The sequence below is a fragment of the Drosophila simulans genome, chromosome 2L (genome assembly GCF_016746395.2).
Source record: "Drosophila simulans strain w501 chromosome 2L, Prin_Dsim_3.1, whole genome shotgun sequence".
NCBI lineage: Eukaryota > Metazoa > Arthropoda > Insecta > Diptera > Drosophilidae > Drosophila > Drosophila simulans.
The window spans coordinates 22,136,679-22,153,776 of record NC_052520.2 but is presented as its reverse complement, the minus strand read 5'-3'; the positions used below and the strand labels follow the sequence as shown (position 1 = coordinate 22,153,776).

At 36.2% G+C, this 17,098-nt stretch overlaps 1 protein-coding gene across 2 annotated transcripts in view; it reads right to left on the bottom strand.

The window, feature by feature from the left end:
* Nucleotides 1-6,605, bottom strand: part of LOC6733134 (meiosis regulator and mRNA stability factor 1) — an 88,157-nt gene extending 81,552 nt beyond the window's left edge. For both annotated transcript variants that reach the window (XM_044922358.1, XM_039291264.2), the window contains exon 1: nucleotides 6,454-6,605. The gene's annotated coding sequence lies outside the window, so the exon portion shown is untranslated. The remainder of the gene's footprint in view (nucleotides 1-6,453) is intronic.
* Nucleotides 6,606-17,098: the final 10,493 nt, after the last annotated feature.

The window sequence follows — 17,098 nt, the reverse complement described above, 5'->3', positions numbered from 1 at the left end:
AGAACACATACCGGCAATAGAGAAGATAGACGACGGGCTGATATGGCTCAACGACTTCAATGGCAGGGTGGACTGGAACATCGAGAGACGATTGAACGGCACTTACGTTCCTGAACGAGACCCAACAAAACCTGCATCACCACTGATACAGTGACTCCATACGAGAAGCACTCGAGCTGCAACTTCATCCGAATAACACATCCGAGTAGCACAAACCTCGAACGCACGCAACAATAAACACCTGGCATTCAAACCATTAATGCGGTGCCCAAACCACCACGAATCACCCCACAAACGATGCGACTCAACAACATCCCGTCCTTATGATGACCGCTCGAGGACAAGCGTCAATTAAGAGGGGAGGAGTTATTGCCCTACAATAGGTTCTCTCACATCTTGTGTTCCTACATTGTTCTGGGTGTAACATAAGTGCCCAGAATGCTAACCAGAGGTCAGCATAATCTCCGCTGCCATCAACGACAACGAACGGTTAAGCGCGACATCAACACTTCTCCGCTGCGACGCTGCCGACGACTTCACTTGATTGCTAGGGACTTAGGGAAACATTTTGTATGTTAGTTTTAGTTTCAAATGATCAATTACAATAAACGGTCGCTAGCGATCTACAAAATAAAAACAAATTAACTGTAATAAATAACTTATATATTCATGTGTCAACTTTGCTTATCTTTTTTACAATCGATATATTTTTGTAATAGTGCTAACCAAAAGGTGTTAGGCAGTGCATATCTTTGGTAACAATTAAATGTTTAATGATTAATACTTTTCATAAATAAAGAGAACTTTTTGGCAGCGAGTATCAGCCTTGTTTTTGATGCACATAGACAAGAGCCCTCAAAGCGACGTTTGCAGTCGTGAATAGCCAATAACTTTTGTTAACATGTGCATATTTGCCCGGTGGCCCGGTGGCAATTGTTGTTAACTTACATATATAGCTTTTGTTTTCTAGCCTTTAAATATATTAATACAGATGGCACTAGCCAACAATATATTTATCAATGAAGATATGATATTAATTCCTATATAAAAAGATGAGTAGGTAAACAATCTTAAAGGGGGGTGCCGACGCGAGAAGTGGTGTAGGTCCACTACGTGGGATGACATAATCTTTGATGGATATCCGCCACGATCCATTTGGCACACCGACGTGTGAAGGGGTGGGAAACATTGCCCTTTTATTTTGGAGAGGTGAGAGGCTTACCAAGATCCCATGACCCGAATACGACGAGCTTACGCTAGCAGCCTGGTGCCTGAACACCGGATGCCTCGAGATATCTGCCACTCAGTTCAAAAACAATGCGGAGAGTCAGCTCTGACGCAAGATAAAGGCCATACGCAGAGATAATGCTCGTAAGTTTGTTTTTAGGCCTTTTGACATTTTGCTTCATGAAAATAGAATCGTAAGTCAGTTGACGGTCCCCTTAAGTCCGCAATAAAACGGAGTGGCAGAGCCAGGACAACGCTCTGAAGCTCAATAAGGGAATATACGGACTCAAACTCGCAGGTCAAGAGTGGAAAGCCACTTTAGATAAGGCACTTCGAGAGATCGCATTCGTGCCCTGCCACTACAAATCATGTTTGCACAAACAGGACATTAACGGTAAATTGAGTCCCAGAGCAGACTGGTCCACAGGTATAACATAGGTCAAAGATTTGAATGCGTGGACAATGTTCAGATGAGCATGTTTTTGAGTATCAGGCAAGTGTACACAAATTGTACAGCAAGGATATGCGGCAGTGACACGGATTGGAGCTGTGCAGGTCCAAAGCGATACCCTTAGACGCAGGATTTCAGGTTAGTTGTAACAAGCAGCATTGTGTTACTCAGGATCGTTGATGGTTGATGGGCAGGTGATGTTAGTCACCGACGTTCGTACACATGATTTGTTTTCTTCTGTAGGGAGGCCCTATCCCTTGGAAGTCGGAAAAACAAAGCAGTATTGCCTCCGCTATAAAAGAGCCGATACATCTGTGGCGTTTAATCATCGAGATCGGTTGTGGAAGGAAGAACACCCCAATAGTCATCAATGGAGACAATATTAGCGGCAGTAAACCAGTTTACAATGCACGGTCAAAGCATATTCGTATCAGGTATTATTTCATTGGGGAAGTTATCCAAAAAGGCGATGTTGAATTAAAAAATATATTCCAACTAACGATAAAATAGCCGATAAGTTAACAAAGTATTTGTTAAAACTGAAACGTGAGAAGTTGATTATGTTATAAACAATTATGTTTTAAAAAATTAAATGAAAAATTGTAACATTGAGGAGGGGCGTTGAAACTAGGCCAATATTACCATTTATGAGCGTCTGTAAACAGGATGTACGCGTATCATATGTGGAGCGAACTGAGAGACAGTGAGAACTGTAAGTTTAGTATTTTGTGATTACTGGAGTCCAACCGAATTCACGCAACCCATTACCCGTTACTCAGCTTAGAGAAATCTTGAAATATATTTCATGATAATCAATGTCAATTGATACTATTGATACTTTTGTGCGGCTGTGCGCACTATGGTGAGCATGGCTAAAACGTGTTTGGCATATCTATATAAAACCCTTTACTCTACTAGTAAAATGTGTAAATATCAAAAGTAAACGTGTGTGGCGGCTTGTGGCTGAGCCCAAAATGTTTCTGGCATATCAAGAAAAACGAGAAGGAATGCTATAGTCCCTATGCCGGCGATATTTCATAATTTTTTCTGGGATTTGGATAGATATTGAGGAATAAAATGTGAAAAATTTGAAAACTTGTTCAAAAGTGACCGGTTTGGCGGCTTTAAGGCGTTAGAGTAGGCGTGGCAACTTATTGTTTGGAAATTCAATATAAATTTATAAGTCTAATAAAATGATGAAAACATATCCATCAACTTGGGAGGTTTTAGGGCGTTAGAGTGGGCGTGGCAAAAAGTTATTTTTACAATAGATAGAAATTTACATTTTTACAGAATATCTAGAATATATTCATTTATTCTGCTTGTTTCATACTTTTCATCGAATCTAGTATACCCTTTTACTCTGCGAGTAACGGATATAATTACCACTTTTAATTCGAACTCTGCGCAATGTCATGTTACAGAATCACAATCTAGCTATAATCTGCACATAATATTATAATGCAGAATAAAAAAACTTTTTGAATATTATATAGAGATTATTATAAACCGAAAAGGACAATTACGGAGATAAGGAAACAATTAAATTTCTCCAAGTGCTCGGTGCATGGAGGGTTACAAATTTTGAAGAAAACAGAACATTCTAAATAATATTACGACTGAGGGAAGCTCGTCAAAATTGTTTGGACTTGTCGTCGGAAATATTTAAGAAAATCGACTTCTGAGTGCTTGAAGAAGATTGTCAAAACATCGATTTTGGACGCGGCTACACTTTGAAAATATTAATAAAGTTTCCATAAAGTATGTTTTCTGATCACCAATGAATTATATCCAATAAATTATTTTACTCAAAGGGCAAGGAAAGTCCCTTCCTTACAATTCGAACCAACAGCGTTTGCAACTGACTCTTGAAAGGATGTCTTGCACTGACTCACTCAAAAAAAATTAATAGGACTGTAATCCTATGTGTTTATGCTAACATAAAAACTATGTGTTCACAATATAAAATTGAGAATATAAAACTCATCTTTCCATCTTATAAGAATTATCAGAATTCGAATTTTAAGATATTAATGGTACAATTTCTAAAAAAAAAATCAGTACTCTAACAGTGTAGAAAAAATGTCAGACTCAGTTACTATCTGAGGGAGAAGGAGGGATAAGTCTTGTGGACAGAATGTACCGAAAATAATATATTTCAGGCAATAGGAATCACATTAGGAACTACTAAGGGCCTGCAGTTAATTTAATACAACCAGTGAAACAGCACAGGAGTACAAAATGTGTACACATTTGAGGCAACCGTGAAGGCATTTGAAAAGAAAATTAATTAGCTTCTTGGGTCACATCCACAGGCAAACTTCTTTGCCCGAATTCGACGGGAGTCAAGGGAATTGAAGACACAATAAATTGGGGGCAACGCAGATGCGGTCCTATCCCCTTATTTCTAATTTTCAATTGACTAAAGAAATTTGATGGAGTAGTGCGGCTGGACTTTGTAAAGAAGGTAAATGCAAATATTATTTTCGTAAAGAATTCTATAGAAAATGAAAATGATAATTGTATCACTTTAATGGCCGTGGCAACCGGGACCGGTACATTCGCAGACCCTTATCAAGCCATTACTAAATAAAATCGCTAAATAAACATAATACGTGTCATCAAGAATGATATACACCGCGTTTAAAAAGTTTATAAGAAGCCGGCATTAGGCTGTCTCAAGAAAAGTCAATCGAGGCCTTCCAATCACCTACGTTGATTGACGGCCTTAGATCATTTCTGGGTGCCTTATTAAACGCTATACCACACGCTTACAGCGTAAGAGGACCTAATTCTATCGTAACCAGGTACATACTAACAAACTAATACATAACAAAGGACGCTTCCGCGCTGTTGCAGATGGAAAATCGCACAATAACATCAATCTCCATGACCATCCGGGACAACAAAAAACATTTTGCCAATAATGAGCGTGAAGCAAACAAATTAAACAATCATACCGACCATCAGCCTTAGTAAAGCGATAGAAATCTTTTATTGATGATAACGCAAACATTTTCTGCAAAGCAGGCAAACAAATATTGTCGCCGATACACTCTTAAGATAGAATGTGAATTACGACAACTCCAAAAATAACATTGCCATCATTCATAGTGAGAATTTTCTCACGTACACTATAGAGTCAGTAAATAACCCTTTTAATAGTTTCTGTAATCCAAAATAATCAAAGAAGCAGACTTCTACGAAAATTTTTATCCGCGCTAAATAAATTTCTAACGATTTGGCAAAAAACGTTCTGTCACGCCCACAAACCGCCCAGAACTGCCACGCCAACACTTTTGAAAAATATTTTGTTATATCTTGATGTATCAGTAATGCAAATTTCTATCGATATGCCAGAAAACTTTTTGCCGCGCCCACTCTAACGCCCTAATGCCAACTATAGCATTCTCTTGCTTTGTGTTGATTTACATGCTCTCGTCAGCAGAAGCTGCTGGAGATCCCGCGAAGTAGCATCGTACTTTATTCGTATTCGTATACTTAATGATACATAAAGATGAAGTGTGTTTAACATGACAGGGATTCAGGTCGGAAACAAGATAAAATCAGTACTGTTGACTGCTATGTTTGCCCACATAGCGCTCGTGGGCATTTCCAATCACTTAGGAATGAAATTGAGTGATTAGCCAAAGACAGAACCTTTTTAAGCCAAATAATCGTCTTTAGTGCACCGACTTAAGACAATTAAAGATGTGCCTACTCCAGATGGATGTGTGCATATCCTACATTAATTAATTACAAATAAATTTGCAAGGCAACAGATGTGATAAAACAGAAACGTCACCTTGGGCTCAGTACTTCGACACCTAGTCAGGTTCATGATATAAAACATGCTTGCACGAGCAGGATTAAAGTGCAAATTTTTACTTAAAGCGACAAACAGAAATTCAAATATTTAGGCAAATGCTTTAATTTCGACCATACCATTTACATTTTTGTAGGTAAGCCTCATTGTAAATGTAAATAAGTTCATCCGCACAACTGTCATCATTAATTTTTCGTACGTAGAAAATATAAAGATATTTTTATTCTAAGCTTAAACCATGTGGCGTATCCTCACTTCAGCGACATACTGTACATATTTAAAATGTATTTTTATTATATTATATTTTATTTAATTAACTGGAATTTATTTAATCTGTTTCAACTTTAGCTTAAATTGTTTCGTATGTTTATGTGTACATCACTATATATATTCCAACACTCTTCACACTTTCATAAGATGCACGCGCAGCAACAAGACACAACCTCCTTTGCAATCCACAACACACATCAATACTAATCACAACCGTATTTGTTTGGAAAACAGTTTCAAATCACCTATCTATACATTATGAATATGAGTTTAAAATCGTCGGATTTTGTGAATACTAACCGAGAAGGAAATAATGTGCTTATAGTTGAATTTCGCATGCATTTTAAGCGTGCACTATATAAATTCTACATGAATTCAGTTCTAAGCCATTTCTTTGGCATAAATGCGCCTACAACAAATTTTTATATGTATATAACCTCCCGCGTGAAATGCAGTCAATGTAATGTACGTTAGCACTTGTTTAAGTAACTTTCCAAGAACATTAACCCTTAAATAAACGTGTTTCTTATTAAAATTATTAAAATCATTATTAATAGATAATTTTTCATTAATATTGGTACCATAATCATAGGCTTCGAATAAGTAATATAGTAATTCAATTAATATTTTAACAATGGTCATGTCACTACAAATTTTAAATAAAAATTGTTGTACTTACATGAATATATATGAACCAATTATATAATTTACGACAATAAAACTCAAAATTCACTTAAAACAACACGGCACATGCGAAGATTAGACTTTGTGATCCCTTGAACAGTGAGGAGACTACGTATGTAGAAAACATTGATGACTTGTGTGGAGGCTGGAAGGTAGCGGCATAGGCACTGGAAGGTGAATAGTTTGGGGTTAATTAAATTGTTATTATTTTGATTAAATAAATTTTCTTCTAGTTGTTCATTTCATCCAAGGAACTTATTCAAAACAAGAGAGAATGGTATAGTCGATTTCCCCGACTATTAGCTAGTGTGAATGCAAACTTGAAATTTCATAATTTTTCTGGAATATCGATAGATATTGTTGAATAAAATGAGAAAAAATTTAAAAATTGTTCAAAAGTGTGGGCGTGTACGGTTTGGGGGCTTTAGGGCGTTAGAGTGGGCATGGCAAAAAGTTTTTTGGCAAATGTGGGCGTGGCAGTTTTGGGCGGTTTTTTGGCGTTCGAGTGGGTGTGGCAAACATATTTTTTGTAAATCGATATAAATTTACAAGACTGATAAAACTGTGAGTAAATGCAAAGTAAAGGGTATAATAAATAATCCAAAAATAAATGTTAAAATTTAATTTTTTGAAGACATATTTGCTTTTAATTAACGCACGGGAATTTTTATATCATTACTATTTAATCCCAATTGTACTGAATACTTACTCACACGAATTCTAATTGTTTAGACCTGTACATAACCTTATTTTAGAAATATATTTTTTGAATCATGTTCCGTCTTTTTCTCACTCTGCTAACTCACTAAACAATCTTACGGAAACTTTTCGCAAGTCCACAAAAAAATCATTTATTTTAGTTGTTTTGCATCAATTTTACATGCAAAAGACCTTTTTATAAAACTTACGTTTCTAAGCTTTGAGTCTTTTTATTCTATTTAGTCATAACACATTGTCTTGAATTCCGATCAGATTTGGGTAAAATGCCCGTGGGTTGTCAAAGAACGAAGAAAGAACAAAGTTTTTTTACCCAAAATCCAACTAGAATTCGTACAGCTGTGTTCATAAAAATAGCAGTGCTTGGGACCTGCGAGTTTGAGATAAAAAATACTATTATTTACAGTTTTAATAGGCAATTTTTTTTATGATATCATTAGGTATTTAATTCACAATTTAACAAATGTTTAAAATTCATTTCTTCAATAGTTCCGAAAGCATAGATTAAAACTACATAATAGGCAGAAATTCTGGTGTTCACTGAAATAGCAGTGCTATAAGAAAATATTAACAAAATTCAACTTGATTTAGAACGAACTTAGTGTTTTTTTTTAATGTGTTAATTGGGTTCTAATACTTGGTTGGATAGCCTTTGTTAGCCAGAACAGACTTACACCTACACGGCATGGAGTTCACCAGGTCCTGGCAACGTTTGGGGGCAACTTTTGCCCATGCATCCTGCACAACTTGCCAAAGCTGAGCCTTAGACGACGGAGAGTTCCTTGACACATATGTATTGTTTAATGTCTCCCCACAGGTTTTCAATCGGATTTAAATGATGATGAAGATGGTGATTGCTGCGGTATTACCTCTATTCTATTTTGGGTGAACCAGTTCTCAGCCGATTTTCTTGTGTTTCGGATCATTCGGATTTCGGATTTTAAGTCCCCCATTAGGCTGAGCCTTAGACGACGGAGAGTTCCTTGACACATATGTATTGTTTAATGTCTCCCCACAGGTTTTCAATCGGATTTAAATGATGATGAAGATGGTGATTGCTGCGGTATTACCTCTATTCTATTTTGGGTGAACCAGTTCTCAGCCGATTTTCTTGTGTTTCGGATCATTCGGATTTCGGATTTTAAGTCCCCCATTATAAAAAGTCTTGAGTGGGTGTTATGGGTGGTACTCCGTGTTTAGAGGTCGTCGGATATACCAGTTCCATCAAATAGCTCTATTTTTAACCCGTCAGTCAAGGATGTTACGCCATTTGGAGACTGGCCAGTTTAGGTAGGTTTTAGCGAAGCTTAACTTTGCCTTAATATACCTTCCTCGCACTTAAATTTTGATTCAGTAGTCGTCGAATTGTAACGTCACTGATTCCAAGGTTCAGCTTAGACTTTATGTCCCTAAAGGATACAAAAGGATCGATTTTGCTGTAACGAACTATACGTCGATCCTCTATGTCAGTCGTTTTACGTATGGTACCACGGTTTTCGGGCTACCATTCATATTTAATGGCATACCATTTTGACAGAACATTAAAGGGTTTTTTGAATGTCCTTATTAAACGTGTTTACAGCGCAGAGGTTTATTGGTAACTGAATTCAAATTATGTATACTTGCTGCACACAGGCAGCGTCAAAATATGCGAACAAAGAGTGATCCCCGATTAGTAGCGAAAACACTCAAAAAGGAATTAACCGTTGCTCGCAGGCGAGCACACAAGTAATTGAGTGATTCTTACATACATACATCGTTGTTCATTATACATATATTTTCATTATATATTCAACAGTCCCTATATGTTTTTCTTTTTTTTTTCTTAGCTTAAGAAATAAAATTCGTTTCTCCTAGGACTGGAGTTGGACTAGGACAGCACTACTGTCCTCTACCAACTAAAATTTATTTTTTTTAATTTATTGTACTTTTAAATATACGAATTAACTTAACCAAACACACTTTTAGAAAATATTGATTATTTCGAGACGTTACGTTATGAACAGCCTACAAGTTGTAAATTTGCTGAAGAATGTAAATAAAAAAAGGTTAACAAAAAAAACTAACGGATTTTCTTTTTTTTTCCTATCTACACATTCTATTTTACAAAAATAAGTTGAATAAAAAGTCGATTTCGAAAATAACTTTGTTTTTTATTAGTTTCCCTTACACTGCTATTTCGTTGAACACAGCTGTATGTACTATAAAACAAGTAATCGTTATTATACCCGTTACTCGTGGAGTAAAGAGGCATTCGAGATTTATTGAAAGGTATGTATGTAACATGTAGAAGGAAGCGTTTTCAACCACAATAGGATCATTTAGAATGACCCCGCCTGTTTATGTAAACGTCGCGATCTCAGCAACTATATAAGCTAGAATGTTGAAAGTAACCATACAGATTACAGATACATAAACGGAGAGCAAGTTTGTTGCCATGTTGCCACGCCCACTCTAACGCACACAAGCCGCTAAAAAATGTTTTGATCATTTTTCATATTTTTATTTGTCTTGTAAAATATTATCGATTTGCCAAAATCCTTTTTGCCACGCCGTCATAAACCGCCCAAAACTGCCACGCCAATACTTTTGGAAAATGATTTGATTTTTCTTCGGTTTATTGTTTGTCTTGCCAAAGTGAGTGAATTTATGAAGAATTTTGAATTGAATCAATTTCCGGAGATAAGTAATAAAACTCAAATTCATATCTCAGCATCGACCAAGTTACCCACTATATTCTCAACCCTTCCAACCTAATTTAAATCAATACACGCAACCATTTAGAGCCACCTATACACTGCAGGTGACTGACAACCAACCTATGTGACACTCACCTAAATATTAAAAAAAAAAAATCCTTTCCCACAACATCCCGACAAAACCCAAAATCCCCAAACAACACATTTTAGAGGAAATACATACCCTCAACTACAACAACCATCTACATTTAAAAATACTAACTTCCCTATTACCAAACGACTAAAACCATCGGACAGTAAAAAAACCAAAATGTCTATTGGCGAAATGGATTCGAACAATTTCAACCTAATTATTTTGAACAACAGTATTATGACCACAATCAATACAATCCGTGCCAAAATCATGGATGGATCATCAGCAACCCGCCAAAATTAATGACGAAAAAAATCAAATAACTCTGAACCAAACTAAACAACAAGAATACACAGAAAAAGCATACAAAGGTTGCACATACTTAAATGCCTTATAGACACAGGATCCACAATATATATGATCATTAAAAATTTTTTTGTCTTCCTATTCAAAATACTAGATGTGAAGTTTTAACATCAAATAGTCCTTATTACGTTAAAAAGCATGATCTTACCCAGCAATAGTATTTTAAAATTAAATCAACCATTTTCTGTACACAGTTTTTCTTATAATTACTAATTGGAGGCAAATTGTTGAAAAATTCACAATCAGTTATAAATTACAAAAATAGTACCGTTACCTTTTTATTAAAACACACAAATTAATTACTTCAGAATCGGAAAGAAACCAAAATTTGTATATCCAAAAGCCACCAGAACCAATTGAACACTCAAGTCGGGAATCAATAAAAAAAATATATATTTCTCACAGTTTCGAGTAGATCATCTAAATCAGGAGGATTTTAGGCTTATTAAATAAATTTAAAAATATTCAATATAAAGAAAGAGACAAATTAATATTTCCAAATTCCATTTAACATGTACTAAATACAACACATAACTCCCCAATTTATTCAAAACAGTGAAAGAAAAAAACAGTAAAAATCAGGGAAATGCTGAATCAGGGATTAATTAGGGAAAGTAATTCACCATACAATAGTCATACTTGGGCATTACCCAAAACACTGATGCTTCTGGTAAAATCAAGTATAGAGTAGTTATTGATTATAGAAAACTCAATTAAATAACTATCCCTGCCAGATATCCAATACCAAACATGGACCAAATCCTTGGTAAATTAAGAAAATGTCAATATTTGTCAAAAGGATTTCATCAAATATAAATGCAACCAGAATCAATATCCAAAACTGTTTTTCCACCAAAAGCGGTAATTACGAATACCTTACAATGCCATTTGGCCTTAGGAATGCACCCGCTACTTTTTAAAGGTTCATGAATAATATCCTTAGACCGTTGCTTAACAAACACTGTTTAGTATATCTGGATGATGTAATATTTTTTTCAACATCCCATTAGTTTTTTCAAAGCTTGCAGAAGCAAATTTAAAATGGGAGCTAGATAAATGAATTCTTAAAAAAAGAAGCTAGTTTTCTTGGTCACATCGTAGTCCCAAATGGCATAAAACCAAGCCCTCTTAAAGTTAAAGCCAAAGAAAGTAAAAGAGATCTGAGTTTTTTGTGGATTAACCGGTTATTATCGTAAATTTATCCCAAATTACGCAGACATAGCAAAATCCAGGCAAACAGTAAATGACCAACTTGTTTAAAGAAAATCACTTATTTCCAAATTGCCAACTACTAATTCAGAATATTATCAACGAATGCACCAAATGTAATTTGGCTAAAACAGAACATAGAAACACCAAAATTATTTTTTTTTTATTTTAAATTCGATACACTTGAGCAATTTAAAACAAAGGCCTTGATAGAATGCAGGATAGGTAAGTCCAAATTACTAAAGGCAGCCAGAGACGGAGCTTTCTCCGGCTTGACTCTAAAGCGATGGCTTGAAGCAGAAGGAATCGAATTGCCACTCAATACGGCAAATCCGGCAGACATCGAAAGACTACATAAACCACTAAAAAAAAAAAATCCATATAATCACTTCATCTGATGACGAAGAAATAAAATTAAGCTAGATAGAAACACATAAAACCATAAAAATAAACTTGACACTACTGGACAAACACCTGCTCAAATTTTCTTATACGCTGGGCATCCATATAACGATGTTGTTTCAAATATTAACAACTTGCCACAGTCTACAAATTCAAATAACAAACCCAGATTTCGACCTTGGCTACTTACTTATCTTAAGCAATCCAAATACCAGTAGCATATGAACATCACTGTCTAAGTATTAATTTAACGGATATCAATGTCATCACTAATTCTTTTGGTAACAAAATCACTGACCAGCCCTCAAAGAATTAAATGGTTTAACTATTCATCGGCAAAACAGGCAGGCCCGTGGACGGACTATTTGACATAATAGGTTCATATTTCAAATTTCTTTTTAAAACAAGTGGCATACTTGATGAAAATGATAGGGCAAAATTAAAAAAAAATAGATGTAATTGCAGAAAATTCAATCCAACTTCATAAACTAAATGATGTCGTAAGTTTCGCGAACGAAGGACTGCAGAAGCTTACTCTTACTATGAAAATAACCGTAATAGTATTGACTCAATCGTTTATGATCTTATGCAATTTTTTGAATACGTAGAAGACATTGGAATGGACATGCAACTTTGATGTTTCGGAATTTTAACCTAAAATCACTCAATTACGACAAGATGGAAATCATTAACAACCAAATAATGGGTATCAGTTAGATAATTCAGATCAACAAACATATTCTGAAGATGAGAATAAGATTTTTAATCAAGACAAAAAATAAGTTAATAATGAATTCATTAAAAATATAATAAGGCGTAAGAATCCAATTTTTTATTTTATGCCAACTCCCTCAGAGGAAATTATCCAATACGTTGAACCAAATACACTACAATCTCTCGCTCCAGAAATAATATAAACAAAAGGGCAGTATTACAAAGATTTTTGTCACTAACATTTAGTCTTAAGCTGAGATCAATTGAATAAAGACGCGAAAACTATTTCTCCGATAATTTTTTATTTCTTATTATATATATTGTTTGGTCTGCTCCTAACCTCGGTGCTACAGAATTAAACCATGTTTGGGAACTTAACAGTCCACCAGGCATTCCGGAGTCAGGATATTGATTATAATTGATTATAATAGCATATTGATTATAATAATATAATAATAATAATAATAATTGATTCAACAACTTCTTTTAAAATTAGGAAAAGGTATGTTCTAAATAAAAGCAATGTGTTTGTGACCCGTATTTTTATTTTTAGTAAAAAAAAGTGTTCTAAGTTCGTTCTTTTACCAGGTATGGCATTATGCTTGATACTAACATATTTGGTCTATAACCAACCTTGTTCACTCTTGTTCAAGCTGATTTTAGCATTTATGTAAAGTTTTTTGTAACTTACAGAAAGTTTTTTTGACTTACAGAAAAATTGAAACCATGTCATTACAACAGAACTTATTTCGAGAACAAAAAAAGCAGAAATGGCTTGGATGAGCCGCTGTTGATATGCAATGTACCATCAAATTAAGATCTGGGTCGGCCCAAGAAGGATTTTGGTGACCTGTGCAACAAAGTTTAAGCCAGAAAAGTATCTAACAGGTGCACTCCCTGATTTTTGAAAATCAATTTGCGGAAAACAATAATCGCATAAGTGCAACCGCAATACATAAATGTGGCTGTGATGGAAGCAGTGGACACGCTACCTGTCTAAATATGTGTTTAGACATGATAAGTAGGCAAACTATAAATATGTTCTATTTATGGGCTGCAATTTACATGTCACTGGACAGCATAAGTGGCAACTACAGATAAGTACGATTGCAGCGGCCTATTGCCGGAGTCTCAAGAGATATGACCACGCGGGAGGTGAAAGATTTAAGAATAAAACTCAGCTGCATTTACCAATGCAGACGGCGGCGTATTACAAGCGCTGCATTATATAATTAGATGATAAGAACCTATGTAAGAATGAATAAAGGGCGAAGCACTCGCTGCAGCTAGTCAGCTAGATTCAAACGCCCGAATTGAACTCATTAAGTGTACGCACAAGTTTATAGTGTGAACATTTTGGTCCTTCGAGAAATTCTGTTGTTTTCCCCCACCAGTGGTAAGAAACACAGAAGAAAAAACCAGCGCTTTAAAGTAAAAAGAGCAAGGTTATTCGAGTGATTCTGTTGTTTCCCCACCAGTGGTAAGAAACACAGAATAAAAGACCACGCCTTAAAGTACTAGGATTATAAGGTGAAACATTGTGTTCTTGCTTTTCCTTAGCTAATCAATCAGCTGTGAGTCGAGGCAGAGCTAGGTCAACTGGGTGACCAATCAAAAAATCCTCCAACGGATCACGCCAAAGAATAGAAGCAGAAAGCACAAAAAAGTCACAGTGATTGTTTTCCCAAGATGTTGTCGGAAAGATCTGTGAAATTGATGCAAGAACAAGGAGAGCTGCAGAACAAAATACTGCAAGCCATCAAGGAAAAGGCATCTAAACCAGCAATATAAGTATTGGTAGTCCGATTTACTACTAACAACAATGCGCTGGTAAAATTGGCAGTTAGCGATCATCAATATTTTAATTATAAAATATTTATTAAAAGTATGGATGCTATCAAGGCCTACAAGGAGTCACTATTAAGGGTAGAGACACTTGATAATAAATATACCAAGCGGATCAAAATTATCTGATACCGCATCAGCTTGGAGCTCCAGTCCAGTTGATAATCTGGTTCAACTGGTGGATAGAAGAGCGGACAGGGTGAGGCAACAGATGAGCCTAATCTAAGAAACCCTAGATAGTTCAAGTAGGATTGAACTAGTCAAGCAGCTGGCAATGATGAAAAGTCATTGGTCCAACGTGACGGACACACTGAAACTGCTTGAAAACAAGTATGACAGAACTGCCTTTGATCAAGATGAGGCCGACATTCTGCAATCTGAAGTGGCCGAACTAGAGATGGTACTTCAAATAAAGTTGGAACAGCTCAAAAGTTCCAACTACGACGTGCCAGAACTCTCAAAAGTGGACCTTCCAACGTTCAATGGAAATGCGAAGGAATGGCCAACATTTAACGAGCTGTTCTATAAGCTAATAGACAACAGGAAGGATCTCAGCAACACAAGGAATCTGGGATATTTCAGAGCCTGCTTAAAAGGAGAAGCTCAAATGGTGGATAGCCATTTGATAACGGGATCAGCGGCTAGCTATACAGCAAACGCTATGAGAATAGCAGAAAAATATTCTCCAAACACTTCAACAAATTAATGGAACTGGAGTGCTTGCTGCCCCATGATGAGAAAAATTTAAGGAAGTTTTTGGATACTGCGACTGAGAGCATATTCATCATAAAGGAAAAAGGAAAAATAGAAAGCTCTGCTGACGTAATTTTATCAGAAATTCTACTACGGAAATTTTCGCCAGAAGCCTTACAGATGTATGAACAGCATGTAAAAAAGGCAAGACCTATACAGTCCTTGCAAGACGTACTGGAGTTTAATGAGCAACAATACAACTCAGTAAATGCCATTACCAAAAATACCGCTCAGCTTGCTATAAGAAAAGTGCAAGTTAGATCGTGTGCCTTTTGCTCTAAGGATGGCCACGATATGATAAAGTGTGTCAAACTCGGAGCACAATCAATAAAAAAAAAGAAAAGAAATCTTTCAAAAGAACAGCATGTGCTTTAGAGGCTTTGGAAAGCATAATGCTATCGACTGCAGAAAGCAAATTACATGCAATCGATGCTCCAAAGGACACAACAGCCTTCTTTATGAAGACACAAAACGCAGTATCAACAGCAATAGCCTCAAGCAAGGCCAAGACACACTATTGGCAACAGCTGTTGTTTTAGTGAAAAACAAAGCTGGAGGTTACAACGAGTTGAGGGCGCTTATTGACGGTGGATCCCAGAAGACGCTGATTTCAGAGGAGGCAGCACAAATATTAAGGATGCGCAGAGTAAGGAGTACTATAGAGGTCGAAGGTATCTCCCAGACTACTCAATTATCCAAAAATAGCGTCCACCTGACGATCAAACTAAAAATTCCAAGCAGCTTCAACACATCAACGGAAGCATTGGTTTTACCAACACTCCATAGAGCCCTTCCCAGCAAAAAGTTTGATATTGATATCAACAAAGTGTGGAAGGGCTACAGGCTAGCAGATCCACGATTCAACGAGCCAAGCAGAATTGACATGGTGATAGGTGTGGATCTATTTCCCCTGATTATGATGGAGAAAATAAAAACCATGAATGGAATCTTGGGACAAAAAACCAGATTTGGATGGATTGTGTCCGGAAATATAGCTCGAGCAGCAAAGCAAAAAATAATAAGTTCCACTACAACAATAAATCTAAGCGACCTGGAACGCTTTTAAGAATTGGAATACGATTACAGACAATGGACAATGCGAAAGAAAATTCCAGGAAACAACTGTCACCAATGAGGAAGGCAGATTTGTGGTTTCAATTCCATTCCACAAAGAGGCAAAGCTGGGAGAAGTTTCAAAGAAACCCTAAGAACTGGGCTGCATACAACGAATTCATGAAAGAATACCTTAAGATGGGACATATGGAATCTGTAAAGACAACGGGCCAAGGTAAATACTATTTACCCCATCAAGCAATCATCAGGCCTGGAAGCTTAACTACGAAGCTACGAGTAGTTTTTGACGCATCCGCAAAGACGACAAATGGACTATATGGTTATTATAGCTGGTCCTAAGATTCAAAAGGATATATTCGATATTCTAATTAAATGGCGCAAGTGGCAATATGTTATGGTAACTGATATTGAAAAAATGTATTGCCAAATAAAGGTTGCTGAGAAAGACCAAGAATACCAATATATCCTATGGAGAGATGATCCAAAATTGCCGATCAGTGAGTTTAAGTTAACAACCGTAACTTATGGCACATCGTCAGCACCTTTCTTAGCAGTCCGATGTCTACGAGAGTTGGCAGATCGCTTTTGCCAAAAGGATAGCGTCTTAGCAGAAACAATTAGAGACGTTTTTTATATGCATGACCTCATAACTGGTGGAGACACAGTCAACGAGTGCTATGAACTTCAAAGGAAATTGAGACAAGTGATGAGTGGCCGCCATGCATCTG